Source organism: Schistocerca cancellata, chromosome 2 (genome assembly GCF_023864275.1).
Source record: "Schistocerca cancellata isolate TAMUIC-IGC-003103 chromosome 2, iqSchCanc2.1, whole genome shotgun sequence".
Lineage (NCBI taxonomy): Eukaryota > Metazoa > Arthropoda > Insecta > Orthoptera > Acrididae > Schistocerca > Schistocerca cancellata.
The window spans coordinates 798,890,236-798,912,189 of record NC_064627.1 but is presented as its reverse complement, the minus strand read 5'-3'; the positions used below and the strand labels follow the sequence as shown (position 1 = coordinate 798,912,189).

The following is a 21,954-nucleotide window of genomic DNA, read 5'->3' as shown; positions in this document are numbered from 1 at the left end:
ATACACAGAATGTTTGGAAATTCCCGTTACACGTTTTTAGGACTTGTAGAGGGGAGTGAGTACACAATATTTTGAGCAGGAACCTCTGCCCGAAAATATACCGTTTCCGTTCTAAAACGGTTTCACTTCAGATGTTTAACTCATCCACTTCTGCTTGAGGAATTGAATTAGGCGTGGTGTGGACAATTATTAGCTATCAATTCGAAAGGAAACACAACAAAACATCCATTTAGAACTTCTGCACATTTATTTTATGAACACTTAAACATTACATGTTTACATAATTACAAAACAAAAACGAAACCAGAATACTATACGTACACAGCAGTACTGATGTATTACAACTGCGGGTCGATGTGGAGACCACACTGTTGGATCACGTCGGCCTATCCATCTTTCACTATATCGTCTGTTGAGATCTCTTCGAACCGTATGTGAGAAGTGATGCTGTGCACCATCATGTTGAAATCACTTTTTCTGACGCACATTGAGGACACAACTTCCAAGAAAGGATCCAGTACGTTTTGTAGAAAGATCACAAGTATGCAGGACCACTTAGCTTGAGTGAAAGGACATATGGATGCGTTGCATGTCTGAACTGAAGCTGTCATAGGACGGAAACGGTACGTTTCTGAACATGAGTTCATATCAATATATTATGTTCTCACTATCCTATGCAAGTCCTAGAAGTTTGTAACGAGAATTTTTGAACACACAGTACACATGCATGCGTTAGTTTTTAGCATTTTAGCATTTTACATGTCCACTGTCGTTCTTGTTGTCTTAATATCGATCAATTATAATGTATTGCCACCTAGCTTGTTCTCAGCTCCACCAGCATCGGAGGACCAGCGGCCTAGTGTGAACCATAGAATTAAAATTCTCGACAATTATTTAGTGACACACTCTCTGGGTGAGTATCGTATAAACATGCCTGTGTTATTGTCTGTAGTTTTAGCGTTTTTACTTATCCAGTGCAATTTTTCCATTGGAACTGATCAAATACACTACTGACCATCAAAATTGCTACACCAAGAAGAAATTCAGATGATAAACGGGTATTCACTGAACAAATATATTATACTAGAACTGACATGTGATTATATTTTCACGCAATTTGGGTGCATAGATCCTGAGAAATCAATATCCAGAACAACCACCTCTGGCCGTAATAACGGCCTTGATACGCCTGGGCATTGAGTCAAACAGAGCTTGGATGGCGTGTACAGGTACAACTGCCCATGCAACTTCAACACGATACAACAGTTCATCAAGAGTAATGACTGGTGTATTGTGACGAGCCAGTTGCTCGGCCACCATTGACCAGACGTTTTCAGTTGGTGAGAGACCTGGAGAATGTGCTGACCTGGGCAGCAGTCGAACATTTTCTGTATCCAGAAAGGCCCATACAGGGCCTGCAACATGCGGTCGTGCATTATCCTACTGAAATGTAGGGTTTCGCAGGGATCTAATGAAGGGTAGAGCCACGGATCGAAACACATCAGAAATGTTACGTCCACTGTTCAAAGTGCCCCCAATGCCAACAAGAGATGACCGAGACGTGTAACCAATGGGACCCCATACCGTCACGCCGGGTGATACGCCAGTGTGGCGATGACGAATACAAGCTTCCAATGTGCGTTCACCGTGGTGTCGCCAAACACGGATGCGACCATCATGATACTGTAAACAGAATCTGGATTCATCCGAAAAAATGACGTTTTGCCATTCGTTTATCCAGGTTCGTCGTTGAGTACACCATCGCAGGCGCTCCTGTCTGTGATGCAGCGTCAAGGGTAACCGCAGCCATGGTCTCCGAGCTAATAGTCCATGCTGCTGCAAACGTCGTCGAACTGTTCGTGCAGATGGTTATTGTCTTGCAAACGTCCCCATCTGTTGACTCGGGGATCGAGACGTGGCTGCATGATCCGTTGCAGCCATGCGGATAAGATGCCTGTCATCTCGACTGTTAGTGATACGAGGCCGTTGGGATCCAGCACGGCCTTCCGTGTTACCCTCCTGAACCCACCGATACCATATTCTGCTAACAGTCATTGGATCTCGACCAACACGAGCAGCAATGTCGCGATACGATAAACAGCAATCGCGATAGGCTACAATCTGACCTTTATCAAAGTCGGAAACGTGATGGAACGCATTTCTCCTCCTTACACGAGGCATCATAACAACGTTTCACCAGGCAACGCCGGTCAACTGCTGTTTGTGTATGAGAAATCGGTTGGAAACTTTCCTCATGTCAGCCCGTTGTAGGTGTCGCCACCGGCGCCAGCCTTGTGTGAACGCTCTGAAAAGCCAATCATTTGCATATCACAGCATTTTCTTCCTGTCTGTTACATTTCGTGTCTGTAGCACGTCATCTTCGTGGTGTAGCAATTTTAATGGCCAGTAATGTATAATACTGTGCCACCCACTCCATTCTCGGCTTCACTGGCATCAGACGGAATTTCGTGGCCAAGGCATCAACGTGAGTTGACTATCATGCTGTTCAAACCAATATTACACGGTTCTGGTCTTCTAACATTGACAGTCATCCTGCCTGAAGGTGCACGTTAGTGTCGGGATATTAAGCACGAGGGATGTAAGTGTTCCACAATAATGTTCACATAGTCCACAATTGCCATGGTGCTTTCGATTACTGCCACAGATCCCAATGTAGCCCAGGTGAATGTCCTTCATAGGATTATACCGCCCTCACTGGATTACATTTGTGGGGCAGTCTATATTTCGAGCAGCCTATCGTCTGGATCATGACATATCTGGACAGGACCCGGTAAGGTCATGCCCACTGCATTTGTCACAGACCAGGTCAATGGGCCAACATGGGAAAAGGAAGGGATCGTCTGCTGCGGAGTTTGATGTTCAAAAACGTTCACTGGACGGGTGAAGGAATGAAATACTAATACAGGGAAAAAAATTTTGGCCGAGATATTATTCTGGATTTTTACTGTGTAGAATAGCAATATTGCTATATCCAGAATGGTGTTACATTGGTTTGAACAGGATGATGGACCAACGTGTGGAGAGAGCATTGAAAACATTCACGTGTTATTCTCCACGACAGTTGGCGCTGGTGTGGTAGTTTTCATGAATCTTCGCATCAACATTACACAACTGACGTGATGGCCCTTGGAAAGCCTATTTTACACATAACTTCAACGGGAACTGCTCACTGTGTCTCACCTGGATGACATACCTACTGTTGAATGAGGAAGGAGTTAGTGACTTGGCAACCTAATCACATTTCTTTCTCACGAGGTCTTTGCAAGACAGTTACATAATTTTTCTAATGATAACATTGCGCGTTATGGGACATAAAATTTTCAATTTCTTAGCTGATTGCCAGTTTCGATTTCTTAGCCTATATCAAGCAACATTAAGGTATTCAAATAAGTTATGGGAAGGCAGGCAGGTAATGTCGTCGACAAGCGCCGATATTTCTACTGGATCACACCCTGCCATTTTCAAAGCAAAACTGCAGCAAGTGAAATGAAATGATAGTACGGCATTGTTGGCCGGGAGGTCCCAGTCGGGTTCGCCGCCATGTGCAAGTCTTATTTCAGCCGGCGCCACATTGGGCCACTTGCGGCCGATGATGAGCATGAAATGATGATGTGGTCAACACCACACCTGTTCCCCTAGCGGAGAAAATCTCCAACCCGGCCGGGAATCGAACTCGGGCCCAGCGCATCGGAGTCAAGCACGTTACCACCCAGCTAAGCACGCGGACACTGCAGCATTTAAGTACTGTGGAAGGGAATGTAAAACCTCGTGTTTCAGAGGAACTCCGGAAAGATAATACACACAGTGCAAACACTAGCGCCATCACAAATCAAAGATGACCGTCACTAGAAGTTATCGTTGGTGAAATTAATAATCAACGGGTGAGGCAGCATAAGCTCTGGCCCTCTGTTTTTTAACAAAGGGGAGAGCAGGATTCCATGTAGAATTTGAACAAAAATCACGATCTCTATTTGTAAGGTTACTTGCAAATTTAATTTCAACAGCTTCCATAACAACGCTACTCAGATAGCTGGAAGTGCATGCCAGAACCTCCGTGTCGTTATCTTCCATAGGATACCAAGTGCCAAGACAATGTTCTGAAAGGCAGATCTGCTCGGCTGTTGTAAGCGTGTGTGCTGCTTATGCTCAGTACACCAGTCCTCCACAGTCCTGATAGTCTGACCAATATATGACATGCCACAACTGCAAGGAATATGATAGACGTGCACGTTACGCAAATCAAGGTCATCCTTCACGGATCCTAAAAGGACCCTGATCTCAGACGGTGTTCAAAGAGCATAATATTTTCGCAGAATGCGACCAATCCCGTTCTAAATGCTTCTGCGTAAGGCAAAAATACTGTAAAATTTGGTGCCACATCGGTATTGTCATTACTCACCCGGGATACAACTGGCCGATAGCGCAACGCGTATCAGATCTGTCTTTCACTATAACAACTGTGTCGAAACGTGACTTCGAAATGCGCTAACTCAGCTGACAAACTCACAGGGTCAGATATGACATGGGACCTGTGAACCAAGGTACGAAATACCTCTTCATCTTGAGCCGGATGGTGACAACTATCAGCCTGCAGATACAAGTCAGTGTGAGCAGGTTTTCTATAAACAGCATATTGCAACGTACTATCCACCTTCCTTCTGACCAACGCATCAAGGAAGGGAAGACAGCCATTTCTTTCCACCTCCATCCTGAAACAAATATTTGGGCGGATTGAATTCAGGTGTTTTAAAAAGTCATGCAAATTCTCACTGTCATGAAGCCAAACAACAAAAGTATCGTCTATATATCAAAAAATAACATCAGGTTTCAAAGCTGCCAATTCCAAGGCGCGTTCATCGAAACCTTTCATAAACAAACAGGCAATAATAGGTGGCAATGAGCTTCCCATCGTAACTCCATTTGTCTGCTCGTAGTACTGGCCATTGAACAGAAAGTAAGTGGAAGTCAACACACGTCTGCCGGATTCCTTGCAGTCGTGACATGTCACACTCGTATACTGGTCAGACGATCAGGACTGTCGAGGACTGGTGTACTGAGTATAAGCGGCACACACGCTTATAACAACCGAGGAAAACCACCATTGCAGAACACTGTAGTGGCACCGGTCATCCCGTGGAATATAACAACACGGAGATTCTGGCACGCACTTACAGCTATTGGGATAGTGTCATTACGGAAGCTGTTGAAATTAAATTAGCAAATAACCTTATAAATAGAGGTGGTGGTTTTGTGTTTAAATTCTGCATGGTATCCTGCTCTCTCCCTTGTCAAAACGGAGAGAAGAGCTTATGCTACCCCACTCGTTGACTATCAATTTCACTAACGATAACATCTGACGACGGTCGTCTTTGATTTATGTTGGTGCAATTGTTTACAGTGTGTGTTTTATCTTCCCGAAGTTTCTCTGAAAACCGAGGTTTTAAATTCCCTTGCATAGTGCTTACCTGCTGCAGTTTTGCCTTGAAAATGGCAGGGTCTGAACAGTGTATAAGCCGCGAGAAACTCAGGTCTGACGTTCAGGAAACCTATGTGCAACACATTGCAACAGATGTGACGTAGAAATGAATCTGCCAGCCCACATATGGAACCACTAATATTTTCTGTGTTAAACAGGTACAGAATAAATAGTTCAAATGGCTCTGAGCACTATGGGACTTAACTTCTAAGGTAATCAGTCCCCTAGAACTTAGAACTACTTAAACCTAACTAACCTAAGGACATCACACACATCCATGCCCGAGGCAGGATTCGAACCTGCGACCGCAGCGGTCGCGTGGCTCCAGACTGTAGCGCCTAGAACCGCTCGGCCACTCGGCCGGCGGTACAGAATATTTATAATATATGTGGAAGAACCGCTTATAACATAAGTGCGTTTTTAGCATTCAACCACTGAGATCCGCATCACTTCTTGGATGAACATCTACTTACAATTGCAATATGTCTACATCCAGACTCTGCAGAATCTGTATCAGGATAACAATATAATATGTGATCTACAGTCAGTTAAAAAAGAACACCATCTTCTTACTGTTGGTTCTATTTCTCATTCGAGCAGAGTCATTGTGTTGTTGCATCTGATTCTGGCTTATATTTTGTCCGCCGGAGTATTTCAGGAGCCTGTTGCTCTTAGATATGTAGCACCTGTAAAGCGCCCAGATGCAACAACTGCGGATTTTGGTCTCTTCGAGGCAGGAACTAGCTTAGTGCCGTCACTTTGTATAGACAAATGCGTTTCATTCCGTCTGGCAATAGTGCAGATTTGAGTGGAATGCCATCGCTCCGATGCTGGTGAAGCCAAGAAAAGTTTTGGTGGCGATACATCATAACTGAGCGATCCTAAAACAAGAACGATCCTTGATAAGTAAAATGCGAAAAATACGGACTCTACCCCCCATGAACCATGGACCTTGCCGTTGGTGGGGAGGCTTGCGTGCCTCAGCGATACAGATAGCCGTACCGCAGGTGCAACCACAACGGAGGGATATCTGTTGCGAGGCCAGACAAACATATGGTTCCTGAAGAGGGGCAGCAGCCTTTTCAGTAGTTGCAGGGGCAACAGTTTGGTTTATTGACAGATGTGGCCTTGTAACATTAACCAAAACGGTCTTTCTGTGCTGGTACTGCAAACGGCTGAAAGCAAGGGGAAACTACAGCCGTAATTTTTCCCGAAGGCATATAGCTTTACTGTATGGTTAAATGATGATGGCATCCCCTTGGGTAAAATATTCCGGAGGTAAAATAGTCCCCCATTCGGATCTCCGGGCGGGGACTACTCAGCAGGACATCGTTATCAGGAGAAAGAAAACTGGCGTTCTACGGATCGGAGCGTGGAATGTCAGATCCCTCAATCGGGATGGTAGGTTATTAAATTTAAAAAGGGAAATGCATAGGTTAAAGTTAGATACAGTGGGAATTAGTGAAGTTCGGTGGCAGGAGGACCAAGACTTCCGGTTAGGTGGCTACAGGATTATAAATGCGAAATCAAATAGGGGTAATGTAAGAGTAGGTATAATAATGAATAAAAAAATAGGAATGCGGGTAAGCTACTACAAACAGCATAAAGAACGCATTATTGGGGCCAAGATAGACACGAAGCCCACGCCTACCGCAGTAGTACAAGTTTATATGCCAACTAGTTCCGCAGATGACGAAGAGATTGATGAAATGTATGATAAGATAAAAGAAATTATTCAGATAGTGAAGGGAGACGAAAATTTAATAGCCATGGGTGACTGAAATTCGGTAGTAGGAAAAGGAAGAGAAGGAAATATATTAGATGAATATGGAATGGGGGTAAGAAAGGAAAGAGGAAGCCACCTGGTAGATTTTTGGCCAGAGCATAACTTGGTTCAAGAATCATAAATTGAGGTTGTATACATGGAAGAGCCCTGGAGATACTAGAAGGTTTCAGATCGATTATATAATGGTGAGACAGAGATTTAGGAACCAGATTTTAAATTGTAAGACGCTTCCAGGGGTGGATGTTGACTCTGACCACAATCTATTGGTTATGAACTGTAGATTAAAACTGAAGAAACTGCAAAAAGGTGGGAATTTAAGGAGATAGGATCTGGATAAAATGAAAGAACCAGAGGTTGTAGAGAGTTTCAGGGAGAGCATTAGGGAACGTTTGAGAGGAATGGGGGAAAGAAATACAGAAGAAGAAGAATGGGTAGCTTTGAGGGATGAAATAGTGAAGGCAGTAGAGGATCAAGTAGGGAAAAAGACGAGGAGTAGTCGAAATCCTTGGGTAACAGAAGATATATTGATTTTAACTGATGAAAGGAGAAAATATAAAAATGCAGTAAATGAAGCAGGCAAAAAGGAATACAAACGTCTCAAAAATGAGATCGACAGGAAGTGCAAAATGGCTAAGCAGGGTTGGCTAGAGGACAAATGTAAGCATGTAGAGTCATATCTCACTAGGGGTAAGATAGATACTGCCTACAGGAAAATTAAAGAGGCTTTTGGAGAAAAGAGAACCACTTGTATGAATATCAAGAGCTCAGATGGAAACCCAGTTCTAAGCAAAGAAGAGAAAGCAGGAAGGTGGAAGGAGTGTATAGAGAGTCTGTACAATGGTGGTGTACTTGAGTCCAATATTATGGAAATGGAAGAGGATGAGGACGAAGATGAAGATGAAATGGGAGATATGATACTGCGTGAAGAGTTTGACAGAGCACTGAAAGAGCTAAGCCGAAACAAGGCCCCGGGAATAGACAACATTCCCTTAGAACTACTGGCGGCCTTGGGAGAGGCAGCCCTGGCAAAACTCTACCGTCTAGTAAGCAAGATGTATGAGACAGGTGAAATATCCTCAGAATTCAAGAAGAATATAACAATTCCTATCCCAAAGAAAGCAGGTGTTGACATATGTGAAAATCACTGAACTATCAGTTTAATAAGCCACGGCTGCAAAATACTAACACGAATTCTTTACAGACGAATGGAAAAACTGGTAGAAGACGACCTCAGGGAAGATCAGTTTGGATTCCGTAGAAATGTTGGAACACGTGAGGCAATACTGACCCTATGACTTATTTTAGAAGCTAGATTAAGGAAAGACAAATCTACGTATATAGCATTCGTGGACTTGTAAAAGCTTTTGACAGTGTTGACTGGAATACTCTCTTCCAAAATCTGAAAGTGGCAGGGGGAAAATACAGGGAGCAAAAGACTATTTGCGATTTGTACAGAAACGAGAAGACAGTTATAAGAGTTGAGGGACACCAAAGGGGAAGCAGCGGTTGAGAAGGGAGTGAGGTAGGGTTGTAGCCTATCCCCGATGTTATTCAATCTGTATATTGAGCAAACAGTAAAGGAAACAAAAGAAAAATTCGGAGTAGGAATTAATATCCGTGGAGAAGAAATAAAAACTTTGAGGTTCGCCGGTGACATTGTAATTCTGTCAGAGACAGCAAAGAACCTAGAAGAACAGCTGAACGGAATAAACAGTGTCTTGAAAGGAGGATGTAATATGAACATCAACAAAAGCAAAACGAGGACAATGGAATGTAGACGAATTAAATCGGATGATGTTGAGGGAATTCGATTAGGAAATGAATAAATGAGTTTTGCTATTTGGGGAACAAAATAACTCATGGTGGTCGAAGTAGAGAGGATATAAAATGTAGACTGGCAATGGAAAGGAAAGCGTTTCTGAAGAAGAGAAATTTGTTAACACCGACTATAGATTTAAGAGTCAGAAAGTCGTTTCTGAAAGTATTATTATGGAGTGTAGCCATGTATGGAAGTGAAATGTGGACAATAAATAGTTTAGACAAGAAGAGAATAGAAGCTTTCTAAATGTGGTGCTACAGAAGAATGCTGAAGATTAGATGGGTAGATCACATAACTAATGAGGAAGTATTGAATAGAATTAGGGAGAAGAGAAATTTGTGGCGCACACCTTGACTAGAAGAGGGGATCGGTTGGTAGGACATGTTCTGAGGCATCAAGCGATCAGCAATTTAGTATTGGAGGGCAGCGTGGAGGGTAAAAACCGTAGAGGGAGACCAAGAGATGAATACACTAAGGAGATTCAGAAAGATGTAGGTTGCAGTAGGTACTGGGAGATGAAGAAACTTCACAGGATAGAGTAGCATGGAGAGCTGCATCAAACCACTCTCTGGACTGAAGACCACAACTACAACAATCACAGATATGTACATATGATAGTCACCTGGACATGGTGTTTCCCTGTATTAGTATTTCATTCCTTCGCCCGTGCAGTGCACGTTTTTGAACATCGAACTCCGCAGCAGACGATCCCTTCCTGTTCCCATGTTGGCCCAATGACCTCGTCTGTGACAACTGCAGTGGGCATGACATTGTTGAGAGTGGACCTTTGATCAATGGAGACTAGTTACTGGTCGGGTGAATCTCGTTTCTTTTTACACCAGGTCGATGGTCCTGTCCAGATATGTCGTCATCCATACGAATGGCTGCTCGAAATATAGACTGCCCCACAAATGTAGTCCAGTTTGGCGGTATAATCCTATGAAGGACATTCACCTGGGCTACCTTGCGATCTGTGGCAGTAATCGAAGGCACCTTGGCAATAGTGGACTATGTGAACATTATTGTGGAACACTGGCATCCCTCGTGCTTAATATCCCGATACCAACGGGCACCTTCCGGCAGGATAACTGTCCACGTTAGAAGACCAGAACCGTGTTACATTGATTTGAACATCATGATAGTCAACTCACATAGATGCCTTGGCCACGAAATTCGCCTGATCTGTACCTAACGCAGCACATCTGGGATGGTGTTGGGCGCCAGCTCCATGCATGAATGTCACCGGCACGCAATTTACGGAAACTGCGTGACTGGTGTGTAGGCATCTGGTGTCACACACCTCAGGAAACTTATCGGCAACGCAGAATCGCTTCTGTAACGACACTTTAAGCAAGTGGTAATGTTTTGGCTCACCAGTGCAATTTCTAAAAAAAAATTAACGTATAAAACATATAAGTATTTTTAAAATTATTGGAATAGGTGGTTGTACATAATACTACCTGTCCGTAAAGGCCTCGAAAGCCCAACGTTACCAACCAACCACCCTGTCATCCTCAGCCCATATGTGTTAATGGACACAGATATGGAGGGGCATTTGGTCAGCACACCGCTCTTCCGTGTTTACAAGGTCGAAGCTGCTACTGCTCAGTCCAGCAGCTTCTCAATTTGCCCCACAATAGCTGAGTGCACCCCACTTGGCAACAGCACTCGGCAGACCTGGTAGATCACCCATCCAAGTGTTAGCCAAGCATGGCAGCGCTTAATGTGGTTATCTGATGAGAACTGGTGTTACCACTGAGGCAAGACTCAGATGTTAAGTAAAATCTTGTTGCCATTTTTGAAACACAGAAAATTGACGATAGTCTTCATAAAAACGGAATATTTCACTTAACTGGAGCAGCAGGTAAGGACGGCTGTTGGTGGTGGTGGAGGGGGGCAGAATGTTTTGGAGAAGATGTGGAATGGAAGAGATTGAGGAAGACTCCCGAACACCAAGCGTTTGTGGAGGAAATGTGGAGGAAATTAATGGGGTGGGGTAAAGTGGTGCTCTGTTGACATGGAGAGGAAGCAGGAAAGACTGTTAGATCTCTGGGTGTATTAAATTGTTTGGTATGGGGAGTGGTCAAAGCTTCATTGTAATTGGGCTTTGAGATTGTCTATGTGTAAGCTTTATGGGGTGTCTTGGTACAAGTGTGGGAGAGTATGAGGATTAATATGCTTTGGTGAAACGATAGGTTGATTGGTGTCTGAGGTTGTGGGAAGTGTAAGAAATCTACAGTTGTACAGTGTGGGAGAAGAAAGGGGGAGTTCAAGGGGTTCGAGGATTTGGAGAAAGTGGTTACATTTTCGTTGAGCAGGTACCCAAGCGACATTGGCACGTCTGGTTGGACTAAGGCTTTGTAGATGTAGAGTATGGTGAAGGGGTTTCAATCTCTATCTTTGACAGGTTAGCAGTTTTAGTCTGTTGTGGGCATTTTGTTGGCTGGTTAGTAGGTACTGTTTCAATGTCAGTTTACTGTCAAGGGCAAGTCCTAGGTATTTTAGTGTTTAGATAAAGTGGTGAGGTAGAAGTCATGGAGTTGTGAATGGTTCGTTCAATAACTATTGCCTGAGCCTTGGAATGGTTGATTTTGAGAGCCACTGGTCACACCAGGACGTAGCCTGGAGATGAGGGGGTCGTTGGGGTTTCTGGTGGGTGGGATATAGTACTAGGGAAGTTATGTCATCAGAGTGCTGGAGGAGGTGGACACGAGGAGTGGCTTAAGATATCAGCAGTTTAGATGGTATACAGGACCGTTTTCAGGACCAATTGCCAGGTATGGCCTGACAATGAATGAGAGATAGAATGCGATATATTTAGGATAATTCTCGTTTAATGTTCCATCTCAGTTGCACATTTTTAATTATATTACATGTTTAAATCACTCTGCATTATCTTCAGATCTATGTAGTTGCATCAGCAACCCGTCTTGTCTACTCAGAACCACATATCAAGAGTGACTGAAACATGTAATGTAATTAAAAACGTACAGGTGGGACGAAACAATAATGATAGTTATCTTAAATTTCAATACAGTTCTACGGTCGCAGGTTCGAATCCTGCCTCGGGCATGGATGTTTGTGATGTCCTTAGGTTAGTTAGGTTTAAGTAGTTCTAAGTTCTAGGGGACTGATGACCTCAGAAGTTAAGTCCCATAGTGCTCAGAGCCATTCGAACCATTTTTCAATACAGTTACTGAATCTCTCAAGACAATAATGCCGGCTAGAGCCTGAATGGCAGAGCTTCGAAGCACACCTATAGCGGGATGGCGAGATAGAAGATGGGACGAGTAATGTAGTTTCTGGTCCCACAGGCTGAATGGTTGGATAGAAAGGGAGTAATGAGGCTGGCACAATTGATAGGAAGTACATGACATGCATGGAGCTGGAATACCGTACAAGGTCACACGCTTTGTCAAGGTCAATGGGCACAGAAATGGCAGATTTATAATAACTGAGTCGGTGAGACCATAGGTGGTTGAGGTACAGGAGCTGATCGTCAGAGGAGAAGTTAGAATGGAAGCTTTTCGGATTGACATTCCGCGGTTCGTATTCGAGTCAGTGCACCGAAGTGCACATGAGGGCCGGCCGGTGTGGCCGTGCGGTTCTAGGCGCTTCAGTCTGGAACCGCGTGACCGCTACGGTCGCAGGTTCGAATCCTGCCTCGGGCATGGATGTGAGTGATGTCCTTAGGTTAGTTATGTTTAAGTAGTTCTAAGTTCTAGGGGACTGATGACCACAGATGTTAAGTCCCATAGTGCTCAGAGCCATTTGAACCATTTTTGCACATGAGGCTAGCAGGATGAAGCTCAGATTCACGTTGGCTCCTTTTCCATCTCCCCCTCTCTCTCTTTCTCGCATTCTCTATCTACCTCTTTTCCATTATTCCAACTTCATTTGGGCACCGAACAATCAATAACCAAGAATTGATCGATACAAGCGTTTCGTAAGGTATCTGTTCTCTAAGTGAATTGCACTTGTTACTATTCTTCCAATAAACGTCAGTCTGACATTTGCCTTCCCTGAGGCTGTATTTGGTCGGTCCGAAGAGACACTCCTAGATACTTTGCGATTTTGACTAGTCCAGCGACTGTTCGCCGATATTGGAAAGATCGATATTGAATAATTTTGTAAATTTACGCACATTCCGTTACGTTTTATTTTGGTCCCAGTAGTTATTTCCCGTAGCAGCTCGGTTCTACTGATGCAGCCGGCACCGGCTTATCTCCTTCCGCGCGAGGCTCACGTGGTGGGAGTCGCCAACTTGCGCACGCGCACTAGGGAGCTCGTTGTCCATGTCAAACATAAGCAACGCGACAGCCCACGGCTTAGTAGCGGCTCTGACGTCGCAGTGGCTGCGGAAGCAGAGAGCTGAGTCAGTGTTTGGCGGCGAGTGCATCTGTCCTAAGCGAAGGTAAGCGTGTAAAACCACAACATTACAATGCTTATCGCGCATTGTTGTGGCGTGCAGAAATCGGCGTGTTGCATCTGTGGCGGAAGATCCGGTGTAAATTTTTACAGAGGATAAAAAAGGAATTCCGCTTCCATGTGGACGTGTAGCAATATACCACAATCAGTATTATAACTGCTGAAAACAGGAGTTGGTAATTTTTTGTCTGCTGTAATACATTTCACGGTTTCCATGAAGTTTCGTGAAATTTATAGTGGTTTGACTTGGGGCTTGCTGTATTCTAAAGCGTCTTTGTTTTGACTTCAGAGGCCAGCTCATTTAATACGTATCCATAAATCAGCATGTGGTGGTTAGCAAAAGGTATCTAGTACCATTGCAAGTTCCTGTTCTACACACAACTAGATTGAGGGAAAAGCGACTAGCTATATGCTTATATATGAGCCCTGAATTCTCTCGTCTTCGCCATCCCTGCGAGAGATGCTTGTTTATGGGAACAGGATCGTTCAGCAGTCTGTCGGAAATTCCAGTTCTCTAAACTTCTTCTACATCTTTCACAAAAGGAGCATATTCTTCGCTCCAGGGATTCCCATTAGAGTTCACCGAGTACGGTACTTCCGTAAGTGGAGATCCCAAATACTAGAGCAGTACTCGAGAACAGGTCACAAAAGTGTTCTGTACGCTGTCTCTTTTGTGGATGAGCTACACTGACCTCGACTGCTCGCAGTAAACGACAGTCGAACATTCGCCTTCACTACAGCCGACTTCGCGTGCTCCTTCCATTTCATGTCACTTTACAATGTTCTGTCTGGATATTTAATCGACGTGAATGTGTCAAGCAGAACACCACTAATGCCCTATTCGAACGTTAGAGTATTGTTTTTTCTACTCATCTGCATTAACTTACATTTTTCCACATCTGTAGCAAGCTGCTATTCGTCACACCAAATAGAAATGCTACTCAAGTCACCCTGTGTACTTCTACAGTCACTTAAACAAGACACTTTTCCGTGGACTACAGCGTCATCGGCAAACATTCACAGACATCCATAAACCTCTGTGTACAAATCTTTACGTTATTCGAATTGCACCATGAACGGCTACAATATTATATTCGGTTGATGAAAGAGCGAAATGATCTAGTGTGATGATGATGAAGTCCCATAATCCGTAACAGAGCATATGGGACGATGCGGAAGACCCGCACCGCCGTACTAGGCAAAGTACTAGTGGAGATGGGTTGCCACTGCCTTCCTCCGACCGTAATGAGGATGAATGATGATGATGAAGCCGACACAACAACACCCAGTCATCTGGAGGCTGGTGAAAATCCTTGACCCCGCCGGGAATCGAACCCGGGACCCCGGGCTCGGAGAGAGAGAACGCTACCGCGAGACCACGAGCTGCTGACATCTAGTGTAGTGAGTGTGAAAATCAGTGCAGTTTGAACGGTGCTCTTCATAACTGTTCAGAACGTACGAACGGTAAGGGGTGACCATTATTTTGCTGAAACAGCAGAAATGTTCAGCGACTTGTGAAAATGTTCTTGGGACTAGCTGTATAACATTCTGTATGTACCCTGACTACATTCTATACAAACAAAAGTTTTCATTTCGCACTACGTTACCTCGCCTTACGAGATTATACCAGGAGAAAACAGCAAAATGATCCCTGTAACATGATCGTTGCTTTTCATGTTTAAAATGTACATGAGGCTAACCATTACTGTCCACAAAGTGCTGAATTTCATAACCGAGCTATGGATACAGTCTGCAAAAGGCCGTGTGAGTAGAGGTACTAGTAAAGAAATAATATATTTAAACGTTATGCCTGTTGTTGCAGTTTTCTGCATGAAAAGCGATGATCTACATGTATAACTACATAAATACTCCGCAAGATATCTGACTGAGTGGTGGAGTATACTTCTGGTACCACTAATTGATCCGTCCTTCCCTGTTCCAATCGCGAACGGCGCGTGGAAAGAATGAACGTCTCGATTACCTCTAATTTCTCGAATTTTCTCCTCGAGGTCATTTAGTAAGATGTAGGTGGTACGAAGTAATCTGATATCCCGTACTCTCTAAATTACGATAGTAAACCTCTCAGTGATACGCAATGCCTCTCTTGTATCATCTGCAACTCGCGCCAACCGAACGATCCTACTGCGAAACGCGCCGCTCTTCGTTGGATCTTTGCTACAGGTTGAACTTAATGAGATCGACATACCACAGGGACTGATTCCTGACTGGAGATGGAGATTCACATGGTTCAAATGGCTCTGACCACTATGAGACTTAAAATATGAGGTCATCAGTCCCCTAGACTTAGAACTACTTAAACCTAACTAACCTAAGCACATCACACACATCCATGCCGGAGGCAGGATTCGAACCTGCGACCGTAGCAGCCGCGTGGTTGCGGACTGAAGCGCCTAGAACCGCTAGACCACAGCGACCGGCCGGAGATGGAGGAAAAAAGGTTCTTTGAAGATGTGTCCGGAAATGCGTCGCTGCCACGGTAGATGGCGCTGACGGATGAAAGTTCCTCTGACTACGTGGCGTTCCTTGTGTGTCGCGGGCTGTATAACTGACACAGAGTAATGCAAAATGGTCCGGTATTCATGACGGGAAGAAGCCGAGATGGTGTTTGTGTATTGCCAAGCAGATGGAAACGGTTGAGAGGTAGCACAGGTATATCAAAACAAGTACCCTCACAGACTCGAACTACATCATATAACATTTCAAACCCTCTTTGGGCATTTGTGTGATCATGGCGCCTTTCAGAACGTGCAGGGAGGCGGTTGACTGTGCCTACACTAGATTTGAAGGACCACGTTCAACAGGATACTGAGACGAACTCCAAGCAAGTAGCCCGCCAACATGGTGTAAGCCAAAGTACGGTTATGTCTATCCTACATGACAACCACTACTATCCCTATTACCTGCAACGAGTGCAAGGATTACCAGCAGCGGATTTCCCTGTATGGGAAAGATTTTGTCCACGGTTTTTGCACCAGACCACCAGAATTATAGGATATCTGTCATCAGTCTTCATTACCGACAAAGCAACCGTTACCTGAACAGGCGTCATCAATCTGCATAAACGTCATCTGTGGGCTATAGGCACGGCATTTAGTCAGAGGAACTCTCACTCGTCAGCACTACCTACCGTGGCAATGGTGCATTTCCAGACACATGTTCATAGGACCTTTTTTCCTCCATTTCCAGTCAGAAATCCGTCCCTGCAATTTTTCGGTTTTGTTGACGTTCAGCCTACATATCTTCTATCAGTCCTACCTGGTAAGGGTCCCAGATTAAAGAACAATGCTCAATAGTAGGTCGAACAAGCGACTTACAAGCCACTCCCTTCGTGGTTGAATTACATTTCCTTAAGATTTTTCTTATGGATCTTTCCCTACTATTTGTTTTATGTGGTCATTCCACTTAAGATCGCTCTGGATAGTTACTTCTAGATATTTTACGGTAGATATATCATTAGTACTGTAGTTGCACAGTAGTGGATTTCTTTTCCTGTGTATGCGCAATATGTTGCGTTTATTTGCGCTCAGGGTCAACTGCCACAGCCTGCACCATTTATCAACACTGCAGGTCATTCTGCAAATATCTACTGTCTTCTGGCGTTGCTACTTTCTTATAGACGACCGCATCATCTGCGACAGTCTTAAAGAGCTTCCGACTATTTCTACTAGGTCATTTGTGTATATTGTAAATAGCCACACTTCCTCCGGATACTCACGAAATTACCTTCACGTCCGTATATTTCGTTCCGTTGAGAGAGACTTATTGAGTTCTGTCTGCAAGGAAGTCTTGAATCCAGTTGCAAATCTGGTCCGATACTCGGTAAACTCAATCTTTTTACGGAACAGCAGGCCGGCCGGAGTGGCCGTGCGGTTCTAGGCGCTACAGTCTGGAGCCGAGCGACCGCTACGGTCGCAGGTTCGAATCCTGCCTCGGGCATGGATGTGTGTGATGTCCTTAGGTTAGTTAGGTTTAATTAGTTCTAAGTTCTAGGCGACTGATGACCTCAGAAGTTAAGTCGCAAAGCGCTCAGAGCCATTTGAACCATTTTTGAACGGAACAGCACCGCGGGAAAGTGTCAAATGCCTTTTGATGTCAAGGAACATGGGATCAACTTGAGCGTCGTAGTTTACAGCGCTATGGATTTCATGGAAGAAAAGAGCGAACTGTGTTTGCGTAATCCATGTTCATTTTTACAGAGTACATTCTTGTTCCCCAGATACGTCATAATTCTTAAGCACAAAACACGTTCCATAGTTGTATAATAGATCGACGTCAATAATTATGTGCGTCTGTCCTATGACCCTTCTTGAAAACGGGAATGACCTGTGCTTTTTTCCAGTCGCTAGGCACCCTTCGTTGCTCGAGCGAACAACGATAAACTGCTGCTAAAAGGGAGCAAGTACTTTCGCATAATCTCTGTAGAATCCGCGTTTGTAGTTGCTTTTCTACTCCGCGATCGGTTATCTCGATGGGTTCCGACATTCTCACAGTGATTGAAAGGAGGGACCGTATTACGACCTTCCGCAATGGGACAACTTCGGTAGACCGAATTCAGTATTTCGGCCTTCTCTCCGTTAGCTTTCGTTTCGGAGCCAGTATGGTCACTGAATGACTGAATAGATGCTTTCGATCCGCTTACTGATTTTAGGTAAGAGCAAAACTTCTTAGTGTTCTTACTCAGCTCATTTGATGAAATTTTGCTTTGTAAGTCATTACACGCTTCTCTCATTGCTCTCCTTACGCTCACTTTCGCTTCGTTCAGCTTTCGTTTGTCAGCTAGGGTTTGACTTCCCTTGAATCTGTGAAGAAGCTCTCTTTGTTTACGCAGCAGTCTAACACAACCGTTAAACCACGGGGAGGTCTTTTCGACCCGTTGAGACTTTGCTCGGGAGAATGATGCTTTTGAATTTTTTCCATTTGCGCTCTATACTTTCGTCTTCAGTCCGAATATTTGATGTTGACTCCTCAGATACTCTGCCATTAGTATCCTGTCACTCTTCCTACCGTCACTCTTCCTACGCAAAAATATTTTTCTACGTTTCTTAACATTCCTTGTAACATCCGTAGTCATAGTTGCTATCACAGCCTTATGATCACTGATACCTACCTCTACGTTAACTGATTCGTAAGTTCAGTTCTGTTTGTTCAAATGGTTCAAATGGCCCTAAGCACTTTGGGACTTAACATCTGAGGTCATCAGTTCCCTAGACATAGAACTACTTAAATCTAACTAACCTAAGGACATCACACACATCCATGCCCGAGGCGGGATTCGAACCTGCGACCGTAGCAGCGGCGCGGTTGCGGACTGAAGCGCCTAGAACCGCTCGGCCACAGCGGCCGGCGTCTGTTTGTTTCTAGGAGGTCTAAGACGTTACCTTCACGAGTTCGTTCTCTCATTACATGCTCGCAGTAATTCAAATAATGTCAATTCCTTCCGCCGATTTCACGCGATTCTTTACAACTACCTTCTGCAATGACCGATAGTCCTTCTTCGTCAGTACTAGAGGTCCGTCTGGCCTTGGTTTAGCTGCAGTTCTTCCTTCACGTTTCCGCGTCACAATCACTTCACCAACAGTCGAGATGGACAGCTTTAGAAGGATTGAAATGTCCTCGATGGATCTTATACTCACGTGGCATCCAGTGGCTAGTCCACGTTCGAAGACACAGAGCTCTCCTGCTGTTCCTGCTTCTCCGCCTCCTCTTGTACTGGCGGGTCCGCCTTTCGTGATATCTAGTTACTTAGAGGTGTCCGGATACGTTTGATCAGATGGTGTACGAATTGGACGCCGCCTCTAGCCCGCATCAGCTCAGATTCGGGATATGCCCTTGACTAGTACTACTGCAAGAGCGGATAATGCATAGAAAGGTTAATTAAAATCATATAGTTTTGCATCTTGATATTTTTCATATTGACTAATCTACTAGTTTTAGGGCGTGTTTAGAGTAACGGATGCAATTACTATAGCTTCAGTCTATCAGCTCGGTGGGAAGATAGCCGAAAGGTATACGGCCGAAATATTAGTTCATGAAATGAAGTTTCTCTCGCTGCATACCTGAAAACTTATGGATGGGAATATAGATTGTTTGCGGAATTATTTTTTTATCTCCGCAATGGAATGTATTCTGTGTTAAAATATCTTGATCGTTATTTGCCAGTGTAAGGGAAGCGTCCGAGCTGGAATTTGGAATCAGGCTCCCATTTTTTACGTCTGGCTGCATCAGTAAAGCGTACACTCCACTCCACTCCACAGTCCCACAGTGTTAAGACTACAGCGATTCTACCATGCGAAAAATTGGGCTAAGAATAAACAAGTGATATCAGTTATCACAACTTATTGCACCAGAACTGCCGTAAAAAATATACACTTTCGCCGCAAGAGAATTGGTACTATACCCTAAAAAAAAAAAGAAGAACTTGCTGATGTGGATGCACAAATTTCTGCAAAATTTTGTTACATCAATTCAAGGGGAAACTGTTCATGATATCATTTGTGTTTACTTAATCCGTTCGGGATAAATGTATCTGCACTTTCGGAATACTGTATATATACTCTGCGATTCAGCATGCATCTGACAGCTCGCGAGTCGTTCACAGTGTCAGTTTACTATACCTGCTCTCCATTTCACAGTTCCAAGTCTGCCGCAAGCACAGCAAATAATGGCACGTCACTGCTTTGCCGCAGGTCGTTCTTTTTGCAGGTAACGGGACTTTAGAGGAGGCATCCAGATTGCCGAGTCACTGTACGCTCTCGCGATAGGCTTGTAGCTAGCGGCTTCAAAGCCCAGCCACGAAAGACGTGTTTTCGTGGTTGAAATTGAAGCAGAAAGACAAGGAAGATCGCAAGCGCGCGATTTATGGTCTCCAAATTGTGTCCTGGATTAAATTTTAACTCATTCTACAGTCTTTTACGAAAAAAGAATATGGGAAACTGCTGAAGGTGGTTTATTCGCCGGAGAGGGACATCGTAAAGGATGTCTCACAAGAACAGATTTTCCTTTTAACCATGTCCATTATCAACAACATAAATTTAACTCTGGACTCTCACACATCCATATGCAATGAGCAGAATTGTCATACTTCACGAAGGAAGAATGTTAATGAATCCCAGTTTCAAAAATCGTTCTAAAGCGATGAGGGTGAACCACACATCAAAGTCGCCCAGTAAGTAAAAAAATAAATTTCTACGATCGGGAACAATGTTGGCCACGATGTTGACCAGAAGCCATGTCATCCTCAGCCTTACAGTGTGATTAGGATGCAGTATGGAAGGGTGGAGAGGTGGGCTGATAAGGAAAGGAATTAGGAGATTCTCCGCAGAATAGGTGCGAAAAGGAATGTACGGGAAACATTGACAAGAAGGGGTAGGATGGTTGGACATCAGTTAAAACACCAGGGAATAACTTCCGTGGTACTACAGGGAATTACAGGGGGTAAAAATTGTACAGGAAGACAGAGATTGGAATACATCTAGCAAATAATTGAAGACGTAGTTTTCAAGTGCTACTCCGAGATGGGCATGGGGTCAGAACACTGCTCTTCCAGCGGTTGGCACATTTTCGGACCTATGAGACGCTGCTTCTTGTTCATACAGCTCGTCAATTAGCCTCATGTGACTGAGTATATCCAGTTCCTGCCTTCCTACCAACAAAAAAACCACCGGTCCTCCATATGGCAGGCAGACAACTTCATCTGCATCAGCACTCGTCATTTGGTCTCCTCTGCAGGATAAAGACATCTCTTTGTGGTCTTAATACATATTGCTCCTGTGTGTTTTCTAGTGCCTTCTACTCACCGTCCGTTACCTCGTCGACTCCGATGTAAATCTGTATTAGCTCCGCAATAAGTCTATGGGCGTCGATTGAAGGCCTGTCCGGAAATAAAGCTCTTCAATGTTCTTCAGAAACGAGCTTGTAAAGGTACCATTATTGATTAATAAAAATATCGACATCAGCAGCTCATTTTCTTGTAATATCTTTGGCGTCCTTGAAAGTCAGGTAGCACTGCCTTCGTGATAAACATAGGTCTTGTGCAGAATTGACTGGAACACTATCAAGTGTTTCAATGGGTCAGACAATCGTGCAGGCGAGTGTGTGTTTCGCGTTCCTTTTTATTGGTGCTATACGTAGAAACCGTCTGTCCATAGCTGAAAATCCGATTATTGTAAAGGGGATTATGTGCCAGTGGTTTTTTCCTTCTCCTGAAAGAAAGAGGAAGATGTGGATACAAAAAAATCCGGTGGAAGATCTGGTAGTTACAAAGAAGACAGAGCTCGCAGCCTGCATTTTCCTGAAGATGAAGTTATTTGGAAAATCTGGGCAACTCTACCTTACTAACACGAATTCTGTCACTACTCTACCTTATGCTACCATGTATGGAAGTGAAACATGGACGATAAATAG

At 44.1% G+C, this 21,954-nt stretch overlaps 1 protein-coding gene across 1 annotated transcript in view; it reads left to right on the top strand.

Moving 5' to 3' along the window:
- The first annotated feature begins 13,436 nt into the window (after positions 1-13,436).
- The window catches only part of LOC126162653 (probable multidrug resistance-associated protein lethal(2)03659), a 316,093-nt gene continuing 307,575 nt past the window's right edge, over positions 13,437-21,954 (top strand). Inside the window, exon 1 of the mRNA XM_049919291.1 lies at positions 13,437-13,516. The gene's annotated coding sequence lies outside the window, so the exon portion shown is untranslated. The remainder of the gene's footprint in view (positions 13,517-21,954) is intronic.